Source organism: Kogia breviceps, chromosome 3 (genome assembly GCF_026419965.1).
Source record: "Kogia breviceps isolate mKogBre1 chromosome 3, mKogBre1 haplotype 1, whole genome shotgun sequence".
Classification (NCBI taxonomy): domain Eukaryota; kingdom Metazoa; phylum Chordata; class Mammalia; order Artiodactyla; family Physeteridae; genus Kogia; species Kogia breviceps.
The window spans coordinates 116,694,843-116,721,753 of record NC_081312.1 but is presented as its reverse complement, the minus strand read 5'-3'; the positions used below and the strand labels follow the sequence as shown (position 1 = coordinate 116,721,753).

Sequence of the window (26,911 nt, the reverse complement as noted above, 5' to 3'; positions counted from 1 at the left end):
CTGGTGCACTTCACTTTGATGGACTCACCAACCCTCCTGGCCAATGGCAAAGACTCAAAAGTTTGCATATAGCAATTTTGTGGCTGCTAAATATTCAAACAGACCTTGTGGTTTCTATCAAGGGAGATGGATTTTATGGTTTTGTGCTATTAGCAAAACATATGTCCTGAGATATTGTCATCAAAGAACAGGCCAACCTTCCTCCCACAAGATAAGAGTGTTTCTAAGTGAGAAATCAACTCATGCATTTGTAAAACACTAAGCACTAAAAACCTTTCAAGTATTTTCATCTTAGACTTTTTTGTCATGACTCCAAGATTTGGGGGAAGAAAAACCCCAAAACTTTTGAGTTCTACTTTTAAGATATGAAAAGTTCCTTGAAATACAAAAAAAAGGGAAGAAAATAAATGAACGGAAGACAAACCTGGTTAATTTTTTTTTAAAAGTCTGCAGTGTCGGAACACTACAGTACAACAAAGCTCCCACATTAAGAAATTTCTTTAAAAGTAGAGTCTGACTTTTTCTCAATGATGTGACTACAGAGAAGATGGAATGAGTAATCAGGTTGTAGCTCCTCAACTTTCTGAAGTCACAATCACTCACCAGCACGTGGCTCTGTGTGAACACTTGTTGTGAAGAGCCAGAAATCAATACAAAAGGAAACAGTAATAATAAAAAGGAAGATTTCCACCATCAGAATAGGGAAAGGTGTGTGAGCTGGAAGAAAGTACAGTACAGAAGCCCATGACAAGTCATGATAAATGGGTCGTTATAAAATTCATGTTTAGGCAGCACCAGGCCGGGGATAATGCCATTCGTCATGGCAACACTAGGCCACTAATGAGCCCTCATTGCATATTCATGTCTGAGGCGTTTCTTCGCTCCCTCCCACCCTGAACTAGTGCCTGGAAATATCTCCACCTCAAGCTGAAGCTCAGGCCTTCTCCTTCTTCCTTTTTTTTTTTTTTTTTTCCTTATTTGTTATGTTGCAGCAATTACACTGTAAAAGTGCTGCCCAAGATTGATTGCTCTGATCTGTAGTTCAATTGTAAATTAGAATACACATCCCCCCAGGGACACATGGCCCCTATTTGTGATTAAGAAAAAAGCCCCATAATAGACTAATAGCTAAAGTTCTCTCTCTTTTACTTTCAGGCAATTAGCTTGATGAAATGGCCTCTTTTTGTGTACCCTGGAAGTGTAAACCGATATCATAATGAAGTATATGATGTTTATTCTATTATTTTCACCTTGCTGGGTATGCAGGAATGCATAAGTAATGGCTGCTTTGTCTGGTGGTTTACTGATTCAGAAGTAAACTATTTCTTAAAGATGCAGTGTGTGCATTCTGAGGCTTGAGGTAAGCAACCCCCAACTGCGGGTTAACTTCCGTGGAAAGGACTCTCTACTAAAAGAGGAGAAAAATTTCCCAGGTAGTGGTGAGAGCAGGACGCTGATATTGAAGAGCCATGTAGCTGCTGGGTAGCTCTGGGGTGGATGAGGTCATAATACTTGGGCAGCACTCAGACTCAGTGAAGACGCCGGCACACTTTGGCAAAGTGTTCTGTCCAGTGAGACTCCAGGTGACCATAATGTGTGTTTTATCTCCCCAGTTGGTTCTGGAACACCAATTCAGTCTCTACTCTTGGGTGGTTGAAGCTAGCCCTACACAATGTATAAATTATATAGCCATCTTTAAGTGGATTGCAGCCCCCCCCCAAAAAAAAAATTCTTGTCTTTTCAAGATCTAAAACTCTGATCTCATAAGTTGTCAAGAAAATATTCTTCAGCTTCCTACACAAGCCAGCTGATTAAGGTTTTGACCAGTGAGCCAATGAATGCAATCACTTGATATTGGTGCATTCCCAAAGCCATTTCTGCTCTCCATGTGCAATACTTTAATATTTGTTTTAGTTTCATTCATGAGAGTCTCAAGAGTAAAGGAAGAAATAAGTGTCCCAACTGGCAGGATAGAAATAGAAAAGAAGGAAAAAGAAAACAAAACAAAAAAATCTAGCTTGGTCGAAAATTCCCTGCCACTCATGTATAACCCAGTTTGTATGACCCACCAGACACTTCCGGGGCTTGTGTAGTCTGAATAAATCCAACTCTCTCTTCTTTACTGTGAACCCTAATTGCTTTTCTCAAAAATCACTTTCATTAGCAAAAGGATCTCACTAGTTTCTTAATGCTGAATTGAACATGCATGTTTAGATTTGCTATATCTTAAAATTAATGTTTGTGATAGTCTTTTGTTACACATAAAATGTGTTTGCATTTCCTCCCAGTTCCTGGTTAAATAAAACCTTTTGGGAAAGTTTATCACTATACCCTATAAAGCTATACTAATGTTACATAATTTCCAATAGTACCACAAAATGAGCTACTCAGAAATATTTCAGGAAAATTTACTTGATACATTTCTTGCTAAAAATAAAAAGTTCTTACCAGTCCTTAATTGGGGGCTTTCTCCTTAACTTTTATAACATTAGACTGCCATGTAAATTATAAACCTGCAACATAATAAATGTACATTTTCATTGCTCTTTGAAATGGTTGACTGTCTAGCTGCCACATTGGAAATATCCTTTTTTTTTTTTTTCGGTATGCGGGCCTCTCACTGTTGTGGCCTCTCCCGTTGCGGAGCACAGGCTCCGGACGCGCAGGCCTAGCGGCCATGGCTCACGGGCTTAGTTGCTCCGCGGCATGTGGGATCTTCCCGGACCAGGGCACGAACCCGTTTCTCCTGCATCGGCAGGCGGATTCTCAACCACTGCGCCACCAGGGAAGCCCTTGGAAATATCCTGAACTTTCAAGTGACATTAGGTCTGGGAAGGTATCCTCCACACTTACAGCACTTGTTTGCTGAAACTTGTTACATTTTTTTGAGTACATTTATTCGATAACAATGATGACTCACATTTACCATGCTTCATAATTTTTGCAGTTCTTTCATATAAATTACATCAAATAAATAATCCTATGAGATAAATGAGGCAAATAATTTTATTATCACCCCAAAATTAGAGGGCAGATAATTGAGGCTCAGAGAGGTTAAGTCACTTGCCTAAAGTCACAAGTCAATAAATACAAAATTGATCCTTGTCCCCAGGCCTTGAACTCCAAAATCTGAGCTCCTTCTGTCAGGACATGCTGCCTCTTTACTAGCTGCAAAGTCACCATTAGCAGTAACTCTCCAGAATCTACAGCTCTTACCATAAACAGTCCTTTCAATCTTTATTTGTACCTGGGCAAGACTGACAAATGAGGGTAAAGACACACACACACATACACACACATCCCTTTATAAACACCAGCTAAGAAAGGGACAGAATTCACACTGCATTGTTACATCCCTACCTAAATTTAAGATAAATAATCTATATTTGATTACAAACATATGCTTAGACTGGAGAGATATCAGCCACAAAATTGAAGCAATTATCTAGATAATTCAAATTTGAGGTATAGGGCAAGTACCACTCTTTTTAAGAGATATGGGTTTGTATCCAAATTTTCCAGAGATTCAGTTGAGTCTTTTCACCAAACATCTCTCCAAGACCTTTGCACATGCCCTCTGCCCCACTCTTACCCCTTGTCACACATTCCCATAGAACTAACTCAACCCTGACCATCAATCTAGAATCAGCTCAAAGATCACTTCTCTTTAGAAATAGTCCCTGACTTGTATCTCTACCCCTGTTCCAAATACCTCCTTGATTTGATCTCCACAAATGAGCCTCCTTCATCCCAGTAATGGCCTCTCCCATCCTGAAGCCAGTGAAGACAGGATTTGGATCCAGAATCCAGAAAATACAAACTCTTTCAAGGGTGTGCTGGACCTATCTGCTGCAGATCCCCAGCATACTAAAATGCCATGCTCATGACTCAGAGCCCTGAGATTAGCAAAGCAGTTTGGGGCTGTTCTTTGCAAAGGAATGGCCACCACTTTGATGAGAGATAGGCAGCTGACTCATGGTATGCCACTTGCAGAAGTGGCCTTGAAATGACAACTCTATCAAATAAAATATCCAAAGCAGAAGCCTATGGGAGTAGGCAAAAATCAACGATAAAAATCACATCAGCCATGATTTCCCATGAAAAACTATTTCTGCCTGAACTGGAGAAAGAGAAGATACCAGAAATGAGCCCAAAACAAAGGATCCCAAAACAGTGTAAAAGTATGTCCAAATCCCAGATGTGACAATACCTAAAGTTATAGGAGAAATGAGGGGATATGTCATTATTTCATTTAGTCACTCATTCCTCCATTCAACAATTCATTCAACAAATACTTTTGAGTCTTGCGGAGATAATGGCAAAAATAGACATCATTGCTACCCTCATGGAACTCACAATTTAGTGGAGGAGACCCATATATAATCACACCACTGAAGATAAGATTGCCTACTATATAATACATGTGGGGAGTATAAGTGAGGATAAAATGGGACTCATAGTGGGATCTTGATATAGACAAGTGCTTCAATATAGAAAGTCTTACAACAGAAGCCTGAAGAATGAGGTTATAGATGAATGTTTAGAGAATGGGAGAAAAGCATTTCTGGAAGCAAAATTTGCAAAGGCCCAGGAGTAAAACACAGCTTAGCAAGTTAAAGGACCATTAAACAGACCAGTGTGACTGGACCGCTAGGAACCGGAAGTAAGGTATAATGTTTTGAAACTGAGGACATAAATAGGTAGTCCATGTAGAGGCTTGTAGACCACAGTAAGAATTTTGGATGCTACCTTCAATCTAATGCAAAGCAACTGAGGGTTTCTAAGCAGGAGGGGCTCCTGATCATATCTGCAGTGAGCTTTTTGGTGACAATGTTGTCACAGTTTGAGTAAAGAGCCTCAATTTGTTAAGAAAGAAACATACAATGGTTTTGTTTCTCTAGCACTGACTACCAACCATGCCCTAGGGAACATTTTCCCCTTTACTGCTAGAAAACAGAGCCCTCTCCAACCTGTTTCCTGTATGAGCCCAGCACCAGGCCCACCAGTGCTGATGGGGGGGGATCTGACATAGCAGGTATGATACCAAAGACTGACTTTCGAGTCTGTTCTAAGAAACAAGGACTGTTCTTGTGAGATCAAGACATCTGCTCAAATGCTGCAGCAAAGCTAGATGATTCATAGGCTCTGAATGAAATGGAGTAGGAGCCCGTCCAAAGATCCCACAAGTAGTCAGTTTCAATATCTTGGAATGCTGACTGGACTACATGACATGCTCCTGAGTCACTGTCCTGCACCCTTTGACCTGGTCAGGACCTACCTGCTCTGAACCCCCTGTTAGAGCCCTCTGCTGTCAGTACTTCTTAATGACCTGTCTCCTCCACACAGCAGTAAGATTCACGGAGCAGGAGAGGCGTGCATCTTAGTGACCACTTAATCGCTAATGCCTGGTACAGTGCCGGACACTTGTAGGTGCCTACTAATGTTGGTTTGTTTCATTTGTACTATGGTCTGCAACACTGTGTTGTCATTGTGGATTTTATTTTTTCAATCTCCCTCTGTGAGTCATTTGAGAGCAATGTCACCATCTCTGTATCTCCAGTTGGCACCTGATATAGGATTGATTAATTGTTTAGTTAAGTAATGTATGGACAAAGTAATTAATATAAAGGATCTTCATGAATGCCAATGACTCCACCTTCTCTTTAGGCAGCCACAGGATGTATAAAACCACATCACCTGAGAATCTTGCATACCATCAATATTTATTGGTGAAAGATGATCCCTTAACAATGATGGTTAATGCATTTCTACATATTAATACACAACTAAAAAGAGAATATATGTAGAAACTGCTGAACTCCAAATAAGGTCTATAACTGGGTTAACAGTACTGAAACAATTTCCTAATGTTGACAAGGTACTGTGGTTATGTAAGATGTTATCTTTGGGAAAATTGAGTGAAGGGAACAGGAGATGTCTCTGAATTCTTTTTACAATTTCTTGTGAGTTTAAAACAGTTTTAAAATAACAGATTATAATGACTTAAAAACAAATTTTAATTTTTTGCTCTTATACATCTTTATATATTTTTATATTTGTACTTTTAATTTTCATATCTATTTTTAGAATAGCTGAGAAAAATGTGATGATTAAATGATGCTGTCATACATCACACCAGCATGCAGGAAAGGTAATGCCCTAATTCTGGGCACTGTTCTTTTGGTCCAGCCAGGCTGGCATTTAAAATATGCTGGGAGAGGGCTTCCCTGGTGGCGCAGCGGTTGAGAATCCGCCTGCCGATGCAGGAGACACGGGTTCGTGCCCTGGTCCGGGAAGATCCCACATGCCGCGGAGCAACTAAGCCCGTGAGCCATGGCCACTAGGCCTGCGCGTCCGGAGCCTGTGCTCCGCAACGGGAGAGGCCACAACAGTGAGAGGCCCGCATACCGCAAAAAAAAAAAAAAAAAAAAAAAAAAAAAAAAATATGCTGGGAGAGGAACAAGATGCATTACTTTTGCCTGATTCAAGTATATTCTTGAAATGGTATTTTCATAAACAAACTGCCGATGGCTACGATCTTCTTTCCTATTTTCCTTTTATCCTGTCAGGTCAATAACAAATATCTCTGTCTCTTCTGCAGAGCCCAGGTTTTGGAAGATAGAGAGCAATTACAGGCTACAGGGAACTATTAGTGAAAAACTCACAGGAAGCCAGAGTGCCTTTAAACTTCCTTCTACTTAGCACCATCCTTTTAAAAAAATGTCAATTTTTTAAAAAGGTGTTTTAAACAAATATGGTTAGTGTGTATGCTCCAGTGGTGTTCCTGGGGTATTTTAATTACATGTTCAAGTGTCCACTGGTGGTTACGTGGATAACAATGTGTGTCATGACATCAAAAGTCTGAAGCATAGTAGGCAATTTTTCTACTATTGGGACATCTGAAAACCACCAACAAGAAATGCATATGTGGGCTTCCCTGGTGGCGCAGTGGTTGAGAATCTGCCCGCTAATGCAGGGGACACGGGTTCGAGCCCTGGTCTGGGAGGATCTCACATGCCGCGGAGCAACTAAGGCCCGTGAGCCACGACTACTGAGCCTGTGCATCTGGAGCTTGTGCTCTGCAACAAGAGAGGCCACAACAGTGAAAGGTCCACGCACGGCAATGAAGAGTGGCCCCCGCTCGCCACAACTAGAGAAAGCCCTCGCACAGAAACGAAGACACAACACAGCAAAAATAAATTAATTAATTAATAAACTCCTACCCCCAACATCTTAAAAAAAAAAAAAAGAAATGCATATGTATGTAGATTAAGGTGAAATTGCAGTTTATCTTAAACTGCTTAAACATGGAAGGTCAACAAGAACTTCCTCAGCCTGAAAATCTTCAATTTCTAATACTATTCGATTAATAAACTTCCTGGAGTCCATATGATGAAAATTATGAAAAATGCTGTAGATATCATAAACATAAAGTCAGATTCAAAGTTGAATGACATTCCCCCATATTCATCCTTTTTTTTTTCTGAAAACTGAAAACCTTGGATAGGTACATCTAAGAAGACTACCTGCTCAGAAGTCCCTGTGGTTTTGTGATAACCTGTTTAAATCAAGTTCAGCTCCAGGTATGGCACTGTGACATCATCTTAGCAATCCACAGGCTTGCTCAGAAAAGATGCAGAAGGGCCATGTATGATAACCAGGTGCAGAAAAAGAATGCCTCTCTGATGGCCAGAAAAGCTCATTAGACAAGGGCATCCATCTTTACTTCTTCAGGATAACAGCCACAAGCTGTAAAGACAGAGTTTCACTTAATAAAAGAAAGGGAGGGAAAATGCAAGAATGTTTTTAATATTTGGCTTATTAATTCATGAATCAAAGAAGAAGAAACTATAATTATCTCTGGTTCTGTCAGAACTGAGAGATTTCTTCCACACAATCTTTTGTATGGCAGGAACAAAGCTTTATCCCAAAGAAAATTCACTTTAAAATATCCCCAAAGAGATAAAATACCCGCAAGATTCTGCAGCTCTTTAATGCTTGCCATAGGCCAAATCGTGCAATTAGAATCAGTCACTTTAAGTGCTGAAGTCGTATAATGCTAATAGATCACTTTCTAATATGAGCAGTTTTTAAAAGTCGTATTTAATTTTCCATTATTACTCTACTGAATGCTAGTTGTGTCCATACAGTCAGTTAGAGATTCTCAAGTCCAGAGAGGACAGGGACAGACAAACTGCCGCTTGCCAGGGCATTGCTCTATCCTGGCTTTAATTCTGAGATCTGAATTAGAACTCTAAAATAGACCATATTTCAACTTTCTTCCTAACTGTGTTTATTTATATTTCCAAACCAAATGACAAGGCTCCTTTGGTTTTGTAATTATTTTATTCCAAAAAGTACAGATTGAGACAAAATCCTCTATGATGTGTATGTGTGTGCATGTGGGTGTGTGCACATGTGTGTGTGTACACGTGTGTGTGGTTTTCTTTAAGAAAATGAAATGAACCATAAAATAAGCCCTTAACAGTAACCTAAGAAATAAAACAAAATCATTTACAACACATGGGATTGTTGCAGGATATGTCAAGATTAGATGGTTTAAGGGAGCTCTCCTGAATGTGGAAGCAATTATCATGAAATTCATGACTCATTAGCAAACATTCCATATTGTGTTTCTCATTTCTGGGTCAATGTTATAAGGAAATATAGACTTAAGACTTAGCTGTTTCACTGACTTCAGTGCTAGATTAGAGATAGTTGGACCATACGATAGTATAAAGCAAAGGCTCCATGGTTTTGAAGTTCTTCATTTCTCAGTTGTAGGCAATTTAGTCCTTAAGTTAAGTATGAACAAAATAACCTCGAAAGCACATAGGTAAGAATGAAGTTGGTTATAGAAGCACTGCCTGTAAATGTAAAGTTAAGAACTGCACACTGCACATACGTACTGGTGGATGTCAGCGGGGATTTCACAGACACACTGCTTGGTATGCAAAATGGCTGGTGAACTCAAGTACCCAATACTGTATATAATGGGAACCAGATGTCTAACAGAGAGAGAAAAATATTTTATAGCAATAAATGTGACATTGACTCTTAAAGGGTTTGCTGCTTTTAAACAACTTCCCAGTCTTCCTTTTCCTCATGTATTTTAAAGTAGATCATGGAAAGAAATTATTTTCACGTTTTTAAAGGAAAAGTGTTTAACTTGCCATGAACTTCTAAAATGCATACATAAGGAGAAATGATCTGAAAAAGATAATTTTGGAATTTACGAAAGCCCCGTACTCAGCAATCCAAAAAAAAAAAATTATTAAGGCAAATAAAGTATAATTCCTCCTGCCCTTTAGCAACTTAAAATATACAAGATGTGATAAGATGCATACAGCTGTTACGGGGATATGGCCAAAGCAGGTCCTGGGAAAGAGGCACAGAGTGTTCTGAGAATTCAAAGGAGGGAGAGAAAACTCCTATGGCTGGCAGGTTCCATGAAGGAGGATCCCACTGACTCAACATCCTCCTCTGGGCCTCCCATAGCCTCTTCTGCATGCACCAGTGTTGCCCTGGTGAAGGCCTCCTGCTCTCTTGCTGGCCACTGCAGTGGTCTCCCAGCAGCTCTGCTCTCTCAGCCTCCCTCCACTCACTCCCAATATAACCCTGATTTTGCTGCTGGGGTAGTTGTTCTGAAGCATTGGTGCTATTAAGGAAGCTGGTTAAGTTGCAAGCTCTCTAGTTAGGCCTGGGTCCACATCTTGCCTTGTCATTTACTGGTTGAGACTTGGGGGATTCACTTAACCAACCTCCTTCTACCTGCATTTTTTCATCTGTAGGGTGAGGATAATCAAAGTCCAAATCTCATGGGCTTGGTGTCAGGATTTAATGAGGTCTGCACAGAATGTGCTTTGCTAGATGCCACCATGAAGTCAGGGCACTGTTGGCTGAAACTCTTTTAGCTAGCTGTTCTCCTATCAGTCATCAGATCCAGTTTTTAAAGGACAAAATCTAATGTCCTTCTTTTGGGGTGCCAGGCTGCTCAGGAGCTGGTGATTGCCTGCTTCTCCAATTCTTTATTTCAATCCCTTTCCTCAAATACCCAACTCTCCTACCATCCTTGTCTGCTTGTCATCATCTAAGGAGGGCTTCTGGGCTCCAGCCCCTGCACCCTTGCACATGCTATTCTGCCTGCCATGGATGCTTCACCTTCTACCTATCTACATGGCAAATCCTTGCTGACCCTGCAGGTCTCCTCTCTAGCAGATCTCTCTGTGTCTTCCCTGATATCTTGTGAAAAAAATAAGTGCTCCCTTTACTAAGTCAATGGTTGCAAACTCATGGCCCACACAGATAGAATAGCTAAGTGAAGGAGGACAAGGCAATGCAGTAGGGAGTGGTGGGGACTGTGGCAAAAAGGAGAACCCATGCCCTGGCTAAAGGGTCAGCCACTCCTCACTGTGGCCATGATAAAATGAACATAGAGTATTGCCCAAACTTCCATTTCTTCAAGGTAAGAAAGAAATCTGCATTTTTACCTGAAACCTCCAGTTGTTAACTGTTGACACCTAAAAAGATTTTTAATGCTATAACTTTGAGCCAAACAAAACCCTCTGGGGACCAAATGGCTAACTGTGTGCAGACCTTGGCTCTTGGGTCACCTGACTCAGGGATTTCCTTACAGGTGCACCCCTCCATTCTTGGTCCAATAATTGTTAGCACATCTACTTCTCCAATAAGGAGAAGGAGAATGTTGGGTTTTCTTTGTCTTTCCAGTGCCCAGCACAGTGGGTGGCTCATAAAAAGCATCTCAGTGAGTTTTACACTGATATTTCCTGAGCCTGAAAGCCAGGGTAGGGTCTGCAGGTGGGAGATCATTCCAGGCAGGTCAAAGAATCAAGGTGTCCCTATTCCAAATGTCCCTCTTTCTAAAGAGGAAAGATTTCATAGATATCATAAGCCTTGATCAATATCTGACTTCTTTAGAAGTGTCTGGAACTCTTCCTACAAAGCTCCAAAGCCCACTCCATGGTTAGCAACACTGGAATCAGTCCTGAAAATATGAACTTAGTCTATAAACATAGTCTATATATAAACTTAATCTGCACCTGGCATGTGAGTGAATAACTCAATGAATGAGTTAAATCTTCCTGACAGAGACCCAACTCAAGTGTCAGATATAACACTGTCTTAATTTTGTTGGAAGGTGACCAGAGAGCAAATGCTGGATGAGAAAGAGACATGTTGCCTCTGAAACTGTGGACAAGAAGAAGAAAATGGTAAAGGTTGGGATGTGGACAACATAGAAGATTCAGTGAAAGCAACGACAATATACTTTTTAAAACTTTTTGAATGACCACAATCTTTGATCTGATGAGGCACTTATTTCAAGGACTAATCATGCATAAATATTTGGCTACAAGTATGTTCATTGCAGATTTGTTTATAATGTTGAAAACTATAGGGGCTATTACATGAGCAGTAATAGAGGACTTATGATTATGATTATTAATAACAATAGATGAAATCTACTGAACACTTATAAGGCAGACTATGTACTGGGAATGTTGGATTCATTATATCACTTAACCATATTGTTCTATCCATCTTACAGATGAGGACTCTGAGACACAGAATGCTTAAATAATCGCTCCAAATCACATAGCAAACAAGTGTCAGCACAGGCATTTGAACTCAGTACTCATTTAATGCCAGACCTTCCACTTCTCCCATAAATATTCAACATCCACTGTGGTCATTGTGCAGTCAGCAAAATTATAATCTGGGAGGATATAGGATGGTACAGAAAAAACTTATGAAGTGAAAAAAGCAGGTTACAAAAAAAAAAGTGTCATCTTGCTCAGGCATCATTAGAGGAAAATATCAGAACCCTTCAGACACTGTTCTACCACTAAAGAACGGTTTGAACTGAGAAGAAATGCTATCCCACAAAAGTCACTGCAGGATTAGTGCCAGATACAAGGAGTATCTCTAGCATCCTGCCATCCATTCCTCTGCTTCTCACCCTGTGTCTCTTTTACCTGTCTCTTGCAAACCACCTTCTTCAGTAACCGCACTTCACTGTAACCCAGCTCAGGCCTGAGTTTCACCCTGGTCCACTTAGCTGGGGTCAGGGGCTAGAGTTCTATAACAGCTGATTCTACAAAACAGTAAATGGCTTACAGGAAAGCACGGCCCATCTAAGTAGTAATTCTATTTTTTGTAACTAAAAACCATAAATATGGAGAAAAAAGATGGCAAAGACTCACAACAAGGTATTAGCAGTGTTTAAACGTACAACATTTGTCTTCTTATGTTTGCTTCTCTGTGTGTTCTAAGTTTTCTACAGTGGATATAAATTATTTCTGTACTAAGGGGAGAAAAGAGGCCAAACCGTATAGGTCTAGAGTGGGTGATATTTGGAGACTAGAAAGAGAAAAAAAAATGTCCTTAGTGATGCTAAGGTATAGGAAACTCTTACCAAAGAAAGTTTAGCAGCTGAACAGCAGACCCCACCTGAAAGTCGCCAGATTTGGAGCAAGACCTCGCCTTGAGGCTGTCAAAGCTGTACTGATGGAGATGTTAGGCATGGAGTGCACCAGTGCCAGCGCCCCGTGACACTGTGCTGGGCAAATGGCTCCTAGGATAAGGCAAGTCAGAGCAGAGAAGAAAGGCATGAGCTACACGGAATATAGGATATGGTTATAGAAGGCAAGAGACAGTGACCATAAAAGAGGAAACCAAAATGAAAATATGTGTTTCAAGCACTCAAGTGAGGAATGGGACAAAGAAAAGCAGGGATACTGCTTTGGTCCGAAAAATGGCAATGGAGTTGCAGATAGGTGATGAAGGGGAGCAGGAGGTAAGATTTTCCATGCACAGAAAGATAAAGTGATGCCAAGGGAGATGAAGGAATGGAGACGTTTTTAGATCCATAGAAGGTATAGTACACTGAAGAGTAAAGGAGCTGAAAGAAGGATGATGGTGGAACCAAGGTAGAGCAGAAGAAGCAAAGACCAGTAATAGGAAAATGAGATATTGAGGACAAATATTTGGGCTTGAATAAAGCTAGCAAGGACACCCAGTCCAGAGTTAGGGAATGTTACCCACTGCAATCTTATTTGCCTCCGATTCTCCCCAAATCATAAGCTGCCGTGGGCCTTCCTAACCACACACTGCCTGTGGCCTCTCTGGAGGCATGTGTTCATCTTGTATATCACTTGGTACAAGTTCCCCTATCACCTTGCTCAGCTGAAGAATAGATATTTCGTTACTTTTCACTAATTACTTCATCAATTTTTTACAACTCCAACTAGACAGGAAGTTCTTGGAGATTGGGAGGTTGGGAACAGCTGACATTGTGCTAGGACATCAGCAGTTTTAAGATGTGTCCACAAGTTGTCTAACACTCCTCAAATCCAGAGGAGGGGGCTATGTGCTCTCCCCTTGTATCTGAGCTGACCTTAGTGACTGGTGGACCAATAATGTGTGTGCCTGGGCTAGGACAAAATGGATGCTTTAGCTTTTGCTTTGTTTTCTTGGGATGCTCATCTTTGGAGCCCTGAGTAGCCAGGAAAGGAGTACAAGAAAGAAGCTGTAAGGAAGCTCAGGCCACATGGAATGACCAGGTGTTCCAGCTGATAGCCCCAGCTGAGGATGCAGCAACGAAGGATCAGCATCAACCATCACACGAGTGAGGGAGGAAGCCTCAGACGTCACTCCAGCCTCTGCCACCATCAAACCTCGTTCTCGTGAAAGGCTGCTTGAGAACCACCCAGCTGAGCCCAGACAACACTCAGAACCATAACGGATCATAATAAAATGTTGGTTGTGGTTTTATGTGAGTAAGTGTCAGGCTGAATCTGTCATACAGAAATAAATAACCGGAGCAGGCCTGGTTGGTTCTCAACAAACATCACATTTACTTCAACAGCAGATAAGGGAAGGCAACAAAGTCTTTTGATCTTTTTCTCCCTTTTTTTCTTACTCTCCATTATTTTCTATTCCTTAGTCAGGCTCTCCTTATATCCTCAATCTCTCTCTCTCTGCAAATCCAGAATTTTCCTTGTAGGAGAGAGAGAGAGAGCCAGGGCTCTCTTCATACCTATAAAAGGCCGCTTTTTTTCTCTCTCTCTCTCTTTTGGTGTAAAAGAGCTCAAATTCTTTATTAAAAACCAAACAAAACAAAACCTGTTCCCATTTTCCTGTTCTTCACTGACTTTATTCCTCCTTCCCCAATGACCTTTGAGTCTTGCGTGTTCTTTTTAGGTTGTAAAAATTGAGAACAAGATATTCTACCAGTGATGATCTTGGCTATAACCTCACCCGCATCTGGAAAGCACTGTTGTTTGGGCCACCTTCAGATCATCTTGCAGCTGCCCCACCCATCTGCTGCAGGAGCCCTGACTCACTTCCCCAGGCAGTATAGGGGGTCCGCAGGCAGCAGCTGCATCAGGAGCTTGAGTGGGAAGACGGCAAGCCGGGTGGTCAAAATAGCTGTGAGGGAGGATGCTGAGTGCAGCTTCAAAGGAGGTCTCACAGGAGGGATGCTCAGACCCTGTAACCTGGAGACCGGCTCACCTTGCACGAAGAGGGAGTGAGGCACTGAATGGTCACTAAGCAGCTGATAAAGCACGGAGGCTGAGGGATAGGCAAAAACTAGACCAGAAAATCCCCCCATCCGCTATGTGGAAGGGCGTGCATTCCATCTGTGCTGCCCCTTGGGAGTAGCCTGCGCCCCTACCTTGAGAGATCACCTGTGACAAGCCTAGGTGGGCACACGTTGACAGAGTGATGCTCCTGCACAAATTCATGGAATTCTGGAGGAGCACAGAGCTGTTCAGCAGAGGAATGAAGAAGCAACCCCCAGGAACGCCAAACACGCCGCTAAAAGGACCACGTGCGGCGTTGGCCCAGCACACTAGCAGCAGGCAAAGTAATATCATCTCAGGTCAAGGAGAAAACCCACAGCCCAAAATAGCCACCCTTCCCAGTTGCCACTGGGTCTAAAATTATACCATTGAAGATTTATTCCTTTGCACACCTCACTTTCCCTGGGGGCCAGTCTGGGTGAGGGCAGGGACCCATGCACACATATGTCTTCACATGAAGGTGTAAAACGCCTGACAGCTCCACGGAGTTACTGGAGGTGGGAAAGGAAGGGAGGTGTTGAAAGGAGAGGAACAAGGCAAAGGAAGTGTTGGTGAGGAATACCAAAAGGAAACTTCTCCTATTTCAGAGTTTTACCCAGAAGGAACCTAGCTGGAAGCTACATCATAAAACAAAGGCCTGAGCAATTTGCCAGTAAATCTGAACCATGCATGTAAACAATTCTAATCATTTATTCCTTCAAATGCCTTTATAATATATTATTATGCAGAGTTGCACATGCTTCTACTTCAAATTGCCTAAAGCAGGGGTGGGGGTGGGGTGGGGGGAGGAGTAAATGAAAGAGCAATTAAAAAGTATAACAAGGGCTTCCCTGGTGGCGCAGTGGTTGGGAGTCCGCCTGCCGATGCAGGGGACACGGGTTCGTGCCCCGGTCCGGGAAGATCCCACATACCGCGGAGCGACTGGGCCCGTGAGCCATGGCCGCTGAGCCTGCGCGTCCGGAGCCTGTGCTCCGCAACGGGAGAGGCCCCAACAGTGAGAGGCCCGCGTACCGGAAAAAAAGTAAATAAATAAAATAAAAATAATAAAATAAAATAAAATAAAAAGTATAACTAGAGGGAACATGAGGAAATGGTATCTGCCTATCAGGCTAGAACACAAAAGGAAGCTACAGACAGGTAATCAGATCCTCCTCAACCAAAGTCTCCACTTCTGGGGGAAGATGTCCTCAGAAATTCAGGCAAGCCCTCTGGTTTTATATAGAGGAGTTTGGTTAACCTAACCCTAGAAGATTAAGCAGTAAACAAAATGAAAACAAATAATCACTATTGGAAATACACTTCCAGTCCACTGTTCCAACAACCACCACCTCCATCCTATTCTATCTTTAAAGTCCTTAAGAAATAGACAAAAATGTCAGAATGGTAATCCATCCCCCCTTTCTTAAGCCACCTCTTGGGCAAAGAGGTGGATGGATGCCAGGGATGAGCTTTAGGCAGAGGCAAGAATACAAATAGGGAAAAGAAGAAGGAAAAGAGTGAAAGGCAAGGAAAGAGAACAGAGTGCTGAGAAGGACGGTTCCTGAAAGAATGAGCAACATGTGCACACTGTTCAGCTGTTTCTAAAGGGCTGCCACGTAACTTTACCTCCAGTCCTCCAAACTCCATGAAGGAAGGAAGTTTTACTCCCATTTTTATAAATGAGAGCACTTTGGATGAGAGAAATTCGCTGACTTGCCCAAGGTCATACAGCTGGGTATTTGGGGACATGGGCAGGTCTTGAAAGCTGCGTTTAACTAAGTAAATACCCTGTTCCATCTACTCTAATAGTCTTTGGAGTTACCAAACCCAGGGGTTCAAGAAATGTTCCTCCTGGGTCTGTAGGTAACGTACTGATGATTTCTGTAACTAAGATTTCCCTTCTTAAACTTGATTCGTTCATTCACGCAGCAACGATTGAGTTTCAGCTAGCTCTGGGCATGGTTCTAAGAGCTGGAGTTCACCTTCGTGGGTGAAGTGTTCTCCTTCCACCTATGTCACATAGACGACTCCTTGATAGTCAATCTCAACTGTCCACTTGAGATTGACTATCAAGGGGGACAGTGAACCAGGCCACCTCAAGTGGCCCCTGGCATCCTTTCCTAGTGACTCTTGTCTAATTTTCCCATAATACATAAGACACCTGAAACAATGTAAGTCCTATCTTTATCCACTATTTTACTGCTTGTCTTCTCTCTAGAAAACCAGGTCCTTTAGAGCAAGGACCTTCTCTTATTCAAAGCTCTCTCTCCAATGCTTTGAACAGTTCCTGCCCATAATAGATGCTCAATAAATATATCTCCAATAAACGACATTGAAAAACACGGAGAGCTTTTCCCAGTGCCTACTATATGTCCAAAGCAGTATGAGACTGTTTGAATCAATCATCCCATTTAATCAAGATTACACATGCCAAAATAGAAAATATATGAAGAAGATAGGGTTTTAATAAGGTCGGAGAAAGTGCTTGGAAGAATTAAAGCTCAGTTTGAAATGCCTGTACCCTGTACCACTTAATGCAAGAACAAGGGCCATTTTGTGACATTAAAAGGTAACAAATTTAAAATGAATAAAAGGAAATACTTTTTAAAACAGCATATAATCTACCTGTGGAATTCATTGCCGCAGGATATTATCGAGGCAAATAGTCTAGCAAGATTCAAGAAAGGATTAGACATTTATATGAATAGGAATAATATTGGCAGTTACACTAACTAGGTTAAAAAGTTACAAGGCATGTCCGTCCTGGGCTCCAGGGCATAACTGCTCACCAGCTGGAGTGAGGAAGGAATTTCCCCTTGTGATAGAACATTGCATAATTGGCCAGATGCACAATGGCTGGTATTTTTGCAGTCTTCTGTAACAGAGGTAGAGACCGCTGCCCAGGGGAAGTTTCTGGAGAAGTCGGACCAATGACCTCTTAACATGGTTATTTCTGTCTTCATGTTGTACAATCCTAAATAGAAAGTAGAGAGGACACATAAATTTGGGGGGATTTGTACCTGAAAATTATTCAACTGCAGAAAGCAGAAAGGGTAAAAATAATTTTCTTCTTCCTGATAATGAACATATTTCACAGAATGAAATCATACTCTAGCTGTAATCTTATTAGCAGCATAGCCGATAGTTCCAGGAGGCTACCTGTGCAATTCCAAACCTCAGCATGGGAAAATCTTACATAAGGGCATCATCCATCCATCTTTCACGTACATCTAACACTATGCCTTCTGCGTGTGCACTTAACAAATATGTGTTAATGAAAGTGCATTTTTGCAGGTGTGGTAAGCAAAGCTGTTCATAATGCAGTCCACTCACATTTTGAAGCTTTTCTCTCTGTTATAGAGTCAGCACTTCCTTTGATTCTTAGTAATGCATATCCTCCTTTTTTTCTTCATCCTACCATGGAAAACCAAAAAGGCAGTTGTTAGCCACACATCGGAATACAAGTGTCCATAATAACATGTGAACACATTAAAGAAAACATCAAAACTAAATTATTCATTATACTAACTTACTTTACAAACCTTAGTTATCCAAGTGTAAGATAAGACTCTGAGGCAACTGTATCAGTGCTTGAATGATTTAGGAAAGAATATCCCCCAAACTGTGGGACAAAGAACACTATGCAAGGGGCTTCCCCGGTGGCACAGTGGTTGAGAGTCCGCCTGCCGATGCAGGGAACGCGGGTTCGTGCCCCGGTCCAGGAGGATCCCACATGCCGCGGAGCGGCTGGGCCCGTGAGCCATGGCCACTGAGCCTGCGCGTCCGGAGCCTGTGCTCCGCAACGGGAGAGGCCACAGCAGTGAGAGGCCCGCGTACCGCAAAAAAAAAAAAAAAAAAAAAAAAAAAAAAAAAAAGAACACTATGCAAGCCAAAACATAAAGCGGAATTTTAATTTAAATCCTCAAACCATCAATGAACCAAAAAGATTTCAAAGTAGAATAAAAGTAGATAGATATGCAATAAAATGTTGTATAACTATTAATACGATGGTCTCTTTTTATCCACGGATTCCTCATCTGCATGTTCCACCAACCAAAATTTTATCCGCAGTTAGATGAATCTGTGGATTCGGAACCTGCCGCTAGGGAAGGCCAATTGTACTACATCATTTATACAAGGGACTCGAGCATCCATGGACTTTGGTATCCTCGGAGGTCCAGGAACCAATCCCAGATGGATATTGAGAAACGACTGGAGAGAGAGAAACAGAGACAGACCATAGTTATCATTAGTATTTTCAAATATGTTTTCACACAAAGTAAGTTAAGAACCACTGGTCTAGGACCCAGTCCACCAGAAAATTCTCAGTTCACCCTGGACAGTCTTTTCCATCTACGTACAAGAATTCCTCTCATTAAGATTTGCTTCCTTAAGTTGGCAGAATAATATTACTTAGATTCTCTTAGTAAAAGATGAGACATGTTGAGGGAATATGGGGATATATGTATAGGAATAGCTGATTCACTTTGTTATACAGCAGAAACTAACACACCATTGTAAAGCAATTATACTCCAACAAAGATGTTAAAAAAAAATGTAGGATCTAATTCCCATCCAGAGGAAAGACCTTAAACATTTAAATGTTGTTTCAGATAGCTACCTGTCATTTTATTAACTGGTGGAAGATGAGTCTTTTCAAGTTTGGCTGTTTTCTCTTGGTTTAAGCTTTCCTATTTACTTTTTCATGTGATTATCATAAGAATAGATCTTGTCAGATTTTTGTTTATTGGTGTTGGGTTGCTTTTAGTTTGGGGTGCTTCTTTCTTTTTTTGTGGTCGATGATTGTTTTTTTACTCAAAATTAACCACATAGCATGAGGAATTGCATGTTGTGTAAGGTCTGTCATCAACCAGGATGGGGTTCAAATTTCACCCTAGCAGTGTTACTCTAGATAAACCAATTCCTGTGACTCTCTATCTTCATCTGTAAAATGGAGATATAATAAATTTGGCTTAATCTGGTGAGCAGATTAAAGGAGACATGACTATAAAGCATTTGACACATCGCCTTTTATATATTAAGCAGAGAATAAATTTTATCTATTATTAAAATTCTGCATATTTTGCCTGTGTATTTGTAATCATTAAGAGTGCATATCCTATTTCAATATTATTACAGCAGCTGCATAACAATGAATATCAAGAAAATATTTTATACTTCCCTTTCCTGTTCTATTATAAGCAATAGTTTGATGAATATTTTCGAACATAATCTTTTTGGTACTGAGAATGGATTCCTAGAAGTAAAAATTAATTGGTCATGGGTTATAAAAAATCTCATGGCTCTTGATACACATGGTCAAGTGAGTTTCCAAAAGGGTTTTGCCAACGTACCCTCATCTCAGCTATATAGAGTATCAGTTTCACTGCTCTTTGGTGAATAATGGGAATTACTATTTACCAGTAATAAAAAGAAAAAAAAAATTAAAATAATGAAAAGACTCTGTACAAGTAAGCCATTGTGTTTCCAGATCTAGGAAAAAAACATTCTTTGAATGGTACAAATTTCCATTCCTTCAACATCAGCAAGTTTCCGTCCAAGTGTTTTCTCAAAGTGTTATATTCAACCTCTCAGGAACTTTTCATCCTACAGTCACACACCTTGTAGTCTTCTGGCTGAGCGAAGTCACAGACGGGAAGGAGCAGTTTCCTGGTTTCCCGCCAGCTGTCCAGTTGTCCCATGAAGACCAGCGATTCACTGCCTGCCACTGGCATGAAAACACTACACGCAGGACCATTCCCAGAGGAAATGGGACCTAATGAGACTCATACATAAATATTTTCTTGCAAAGTGGAATACTGTAGAATGACACAGCCCACATCTGACCACAAAACATGGAAGGTATAACCCAGGGAGACATATCACCTGAGCCCTGAAAGGGATAATCTGAGGAGCAACAGTTGGTTTGTGCCGCTTTGCAAGAGACCTAAATAACAGCTGGTTTTGTGGCAAGAGAGAAAAAAAAAAGGAAAGAAAAGAAAAGAAAGAAAGAATAATTTGGCCTTTGGTAGTGAATGTACTACACATGAGAGGTGAGGGATTGACAATGTTGAAATGGAATTTTCTAATTCGAGGTGACCAAGTAGAGGCTTTCTCTTCCCTTTCCACATCAATGTCCTGCTGACCTCCTCTTTCTCTTTAAACAAATCTTGAGGAGCCCCAGAATTTCATTTGAAATCTATGTGGGCATTGTTTTAATAAGAAAGCATCTGACCACCCTCCACACCAAACTGTCCGATGAGAAATCTCTTTTAATATGCTTTCACTTAGGACTTCCCTGGTGGCGCAGTGAGAGTCCACCTGCCGATGCAGGGGACATGGGTTCGTGCCCCGGTCCAGGAAGATCCCACATGCCGCGGAGCGGCTGGGCCCGTGAGCCATGGCCGCTGAGCCTGCGCATCCGGAGCCTGTGCTCCGCAACGGGAGAGGCCACAACAGTGAGAGGCCCGCGTACCGCAAAAAAAAAAAAAAAAAAGATGCTATCACTTAGAAGGCTAGTTCAACGGCTTCTCCTGGCTCAGTTGCAATGCAGTATTCACATAAAAGGCGCAAATCACAGTTGGGCTCTTTCGACATTTATGTATGGTGTAGCGTTATTTATTAAATTCCAGAATCTGGTGTTGGTTAAATAGGCTAAAATGATTAGTGACTCCAAAGATGGAGACCATTTTCATGACATTTTATCCTGGCTCCATGGATGTCTGCACACCTGGGTATGAAGCACACCTAAAAGCAGGAAACAGGGTAGAAGGGATAAAAACTCAGCCTCCTATCGCTACTACCTGTGTGACCCTAATCAAGCAATGAACCTCTCTGGGCCTTTGCTGCTACTCTGTTAAATGGAGATAGTAACACCTGCCTTACAGAGTTATGTGAGGAAAGCTCCAGTTCCCACTACAGGGGAGATTTTTATGTCTACACACGTGAGCACACACACACACATACGTGAATATGTGTGAGTGCACTTGAGTTTTTGAAAATCAATTACACCTCTCTATTTTTATAGCTCACAAGGTGTTTTGAAAAGTCAATCAAGAAAGGAAGGAAAGAAACAGATTTTCCTTTCCAACAAGAAAAAGCAATTAAACGTCAAATATGAACTGTTCCTGGGAGTGAATTTTTTTAATGGGCTAAAGGCTTGGCCATTATAGACCTCTGATATGTAATTTCTAAGAAAGGACCAGGTAATATTTTTTTTAATTAAGTGGAAGATAAAATGCTAGAACCAGTGAACCCATTCAGAAACCACTTTTTTAGCCATTTTCCAGAGCTTCCCGATTGCATCATGCCTTTTAAGAGGCCCGATTTATTTAACAGCACTTTATTTTAAACCTTCATTTGTGAAAAGCATTGATTTACGATGGGCTGATTAAAGCAATGGTATCTTAAGCAATAATTATTTCAATTATTGGACTTTCACTGATGTGCATTATGGCTTGCTCTCCATTCTTTCCCCATTTTGATTCACTATAAGAGAATATGGTAGATGACATAATTTTGAAAAATTCCTGTACAAATGTAACATGAGAAAGAAAGGTATAGACAGATGGACCGCTGTACTCTTTTTGATGATGTGAGGGTATGGTATTTTAATATGCTCTGACAAACTTGAACAAGTCCCTGATGGGCTCCTACTCAATATCATTTGGATTATTCAGAGCTCCAAGCCAGCTCTATTCTCCCTGGAGCACAGAGGAGAATGTATATTCATAGGAATGTACATACTAAAGATGACCCCTCGAAGCCTAGTACTTAGAATCTTGCCTTCTCTTTTCATGGACCTGGAGAAAACAGTTAAGCTCGCACTCAGATCTTTAACTCAATTCGAAATTAGCACTGATATAATGCAGACCAGATATTCTCTCCTGATCTGAGAGCCTGTCCCGTGGACCAGGCTGGTAAATAAAAAAGTGAAATTGGCCTGGAGTCATATGCTAGGGAATAAGTGGCAACTTGGAAGGAACACTGTATAATGGGGGCAGCTGCTCCTGGGCCCAAGCTAATTGTCACCAGCTGTGGCCCAAATGGTCCCACATCTTTAGATTTTTCAAAAGAATCCAGAAATCCATATTGTTGTGTGAAGTTGAAGTTTCTCAGTTTCTAAAGGTTAGACAAGCACTGGCCAAATTTAGCCTGTCGGCCACATCTGCTCTGCTTCCTAGTTGGTGCACAAGTGGTCAATCCATCTAGTTATTGGGGAGAAGATATGCCACACATTTTTTAAATTAACAAAGTATTTTTATTCCACTATTTCACAAACATTTAATGGAAATATATTATGTGCTAAGAACTATATTCTGGGTACTGGGAAAGCAAAAAGAAAGTAACACCTAGTATCTGCCATCAAGGAGCTGACAGTCTAGCTTTTATGTATATGAACTAGGAAGGACTTGGCATTTAAAATCTTAAGAGGAAAAGCAACCTAACATTGGGGGTCAATCTATCACTTTCCTTTTTTGTACATAGCTCCTTTGTTATCCTTCAGGTAAGTTAGTTTGTCCCTATGTTCTGCTTTGAAGCTCTTTTTTTGCGGTACGCGGGCCTCTCACTGCTGTGGCCTCTCCCGTTGCGGAGCACTGGCTCCGGACGCGCAGGCTCAGTAGCCATGGCTCACGGGCCCAGCCGCTCCGCGGCATGTGGGATCTTCCCGGACCGGGGCACGAACCCGTGTCGCCTGCATCGGCAGGTGGACTCTCCACCACTGCGCCACCAGGGAAGCCCTGAAGCTCTCTTTTAATTTCAGGACTACTCCCATGAATATTAAAGTCCACGTCATGCACATTACAATTAAAACCCCCAACAGCAGTTGGAAGGGAAAATTCCATTTGTACCTTGACAGTTTATCTCCATCAAATCAACTTTACAGATTTCTTAGTTTGGTGCTATTAACTAGTCTCTTGCATGATTTGAATCTAGCTATTCTATGCTGCTGTAGTTTTTATGAGAGCTGATCAGCAAATGCTTTATGTATTAATCCCTCTGGAAAATCACCGTAATAACTTTTTTAACTTTTGGGGGGGGAATTATAGAAGTCCCAAGACATAAATGTAAGCATCTGGGTCCAGCCATTAGAATTTTCAGTTTAGCACTTGAAAAATGATGCACCTAATTGCTTTACAGAAGAAAATCAGATCAAAGTTAAGATTCTTTCTTCTTAAACTCTGTAATTATTTCTCAGACTCCTACTTGAAATGCCTTAAAGTACTTCCATTGAAATGTATATGGGCTTTTTCCCTCTTTCTTTTAAATATGCCTTGACTTTGCTGGGTCGCTTTTCATTGCCCTCTTTGATGGCACGACCTGAAAGGAAAGTCCTCAAACATCACTATCACTTGCATGGTATAGAAACAGACAAAACAGGTGGGGCACACGGTGCTAAGATCCAGGCATTACACCAATTTAAAAACAGCATTTGATACAGTCTGCAGCTCAAAAACAGGCAATTACGGGTAGTCTCATTTCCTTCTTTGCACAGAATTCCCTGTCAACCCTTCGCATACAGATCCCCTTCCCGTCCTCTTTTTCCCAGCCCATCCCCATAGCAAGCTCATGTATGGCTTCTCAGGGAGCACTGAATCATGGGTAACATGCTCTGACTGCTGTGGGTACTGGATGTTGGGGCACATTTGACGCTTCTCATTTGCTTAACACAGCAGGCAATTCTTACAAGGTCTCTGACTTTCTTAGTTGAAGCCACTTTGCTGATTCATCACCAAACCTGGTATTTGACAGATGAAGGAGAAGAGACTGAGAGAAAGGAGGTGACTTGCCTGGGGTCACACAGCTGGCCACAGTGACTTCCATCTAGTGCTCTCCCTGCTGTCACTCACGGCCATGGTACTGTACACACCTCGTCTCAAACAGAATTTTACTTAGGCTTCACAATAAAAACTAATGTATGGGCTTCCCTGGTGGCGCAGTGGTTGAGAATCCGCCTGCCGATGCAGGGGACACGGGTTCGTGCCCCGGTCCGGGAAGATCCCACATGCCGCGGAGCGGCTGGGCCCGGGGGGCCATGGCCGCTGCGCCTGCGCGTCCGGAGCCTGTGCTCCGCAAAGGGAGAGGCCACAACAGTGAGAGGCCCGCGTACCAGAAAAAAAAAAAAAAAAAAAAAAAAAAAAAAAACTAATGTATGATAAAAGCACAGATGGGCTCCTGTTTTGCGCCAAGAGCCCGCCCATCGCCAGAGACTCAGCAGTGAATGGGAAGCAGCCTAATCCTGATTCAATCACCTGCTGATGATTCGTGCCCCCTGAATTGATCATTGGCTGAACACTGCCTAGATTGTAAAAGGAGGAACCTTAGAACTTTCTTCCCAACTTTTGTTTTACAGAGGAGGAAACTGAGGCCCCTGAGAACCTTAAGAGCTAATCCACACCAGAGGCAGGTCTAGAACCCATGATGCTGATCACTGAGCCATGTTCTCTTCACTTCCGTGCATCCATCTAATTCCGAATGCAACCTAACTTGGGGGCCCAACCTATCACATGGATCCCAGATATCTCCTTTGTTATCCTTCAGGTAAGTTAGTTTTTCAAGTGCTCTGCTTTGAAGCTCCTTTTTAATTTGAGAACTAGTCCCATGAATACTAAAGTCCATGTAAGGTACATTGCATCAAAATTCCCAACAATTGGACAATGGTTCCTGGGACCCAGAGTTTAGCATGCCGTGACTGGCACAGTACACATGGGTCCCAAGGGGCAGAGATTGGGGACATCTCAGTAAAGAGGGGCAGATCATGAATAGAGCCTCCATTCCCAGCTAGGGGCTCTTGGGTTCTGCGAAGCTCTGGGCTTAAACGTGAAAACTGGACAGTACACAGAACAACATGTACCCATAGCCGTGACATATTCAAGACAAACCAGAGAAGTGGAGTGATAAGCCAATGTCCACTGAGACCCTGGGGTTAGTGTTTGTACCTTTACCAGACTAATGGGCTTTTTAGGCTTCCCATAGATATATTTAAAATAGTAGCTGCAGTTTATATATATTTTCAATGACCTTGTAAATCAACAGTATTCAGTAATCTTAGCTGAAACTATAAATGGCTGCTGGACCCATTAAAGAAGAAGTTAGATCTTCTATTTTTTTAAATATGGTCTTCCAGGAAGCTGCCTCTGGACATAAGTACAGAAAATTAACACAATAAGTAAAGCATTATAGAACAGCTATTAACAGATTACACTAATAAAAACCAAATGGGGGCCTTAATGCTGCCCCTCTGGGAGAGAAGGACAGATAAAATAAACAACAGGAAAAGAATATGGCGTAAAGGAAATTGATTTTAAACAATAATAATACAGAAACCTCCCACCATGTTAAAAAAAAATAAAATCAGATCTCTAGCTTCACTTTGGGAAAGATAGAAGGAAATTTTTCACTCTGCCTTGGTAAGACTTAAGTTTGATACTAATAAGCGTGTTCTCCAGGCTAACAAATTGGAAAAATGAAAACGTGCTGACAAGGAAGTTCTTAAATGCCAGGCACATGGCCACAAGGACTATTTACTGTAATATCAAAATGAGGAGCCCTTCCGGTCCCCTTCAGCAGAAGAGGAAATCTAACATTTGGAGCTCATGGTCCGTCATGGTAGGACGAAAAGTTGGTTCCAATGATACTTGGCATTCACAGAAAAGGCCACGCCACACAGAGGAGAAGAAAGAGGAGTAAGAGTTTCTATCTCCTTGGGAGGTGGTCATGGGGGTGCGTAGTTTAGAACTGCACACACACACACACACACACCCCGGCCCCAGGTACAGCACTGCCTGTTGCCTAAATCCTAAAATCCTTGAGTGTGCTCGGGGTTGACTCTATGTAGAAATTCATAGTAGAGAAGGGTCTCTTTCCATTTTGTTACCTATAACATGGCCCATATCCCTACCTTAAAACCTAGCCAGAAGCTAACAGTTCGTCTTTGTAAGTGCCTGCTAGTTGCCAAGTGTCCTCCAATATGCCTTACACATGTTTTCTCTCATTCCTGTATTACACTTGCAAGGCAGGCAATGATCCACAATCAGAGTTGAAGAAATGAAGGGTCAGTGTGATCCAGAGACTAGCTCCATTTTGCACCTTGTAGACACCCACCCTTCTTCCTTCCCATAGGCAACCCCGGCAGGATCCCTAACTGTCGCTGTTACTCTTTTCCTCACTCTGTCTTCACATATTGTTCTAACCAGCTGAACCCATGCAGCCAATCCTTTTTTGCATGGCATATGCAAAATCCCAGGTTATTTTTACTTTTCACTGGCAAAAAGTCAGCAAATTCAAATGAAATGATAATTTCTATGTGAGAAAAATAGTTTAGCATT

General features: G+C 41.6%; 1 long non-coding RNA gene across 3 annotated transcripts in view; it reads right to left on the bottom strand.

Moving 5' to 3' along the window:
* The window catches only part of LOC131752513 (uncharacterized), a 69,737-nt gene that overhangs the window by 13,271 nt on the left and 29,555 nt on the right, over positions 1–26,911 (bottom strand). For 2 of the 3 annotated variants that reach the window (XR_010839760.1, XR_010839761.1), the window contains 4 exons: positions 20,204–20,324; positions 18,580–18,794; positions 17,916–17,996; positions 16,289–17,556 (listed from right to left, as the gene is read on the bottom strand). This is a non-coding gene — a long non-coding RNA (uncharacterized lncRNA). Of the gene's footprint in view, positions 1–16,288; positions 17,557–17,915; positions 17,997–18,579; positions 18,795–20,203; positions 20,325–26,911 lie in introns of those variants that run through there. The other variant, XR_010839762.1, reaches the window with a different exon arrangement.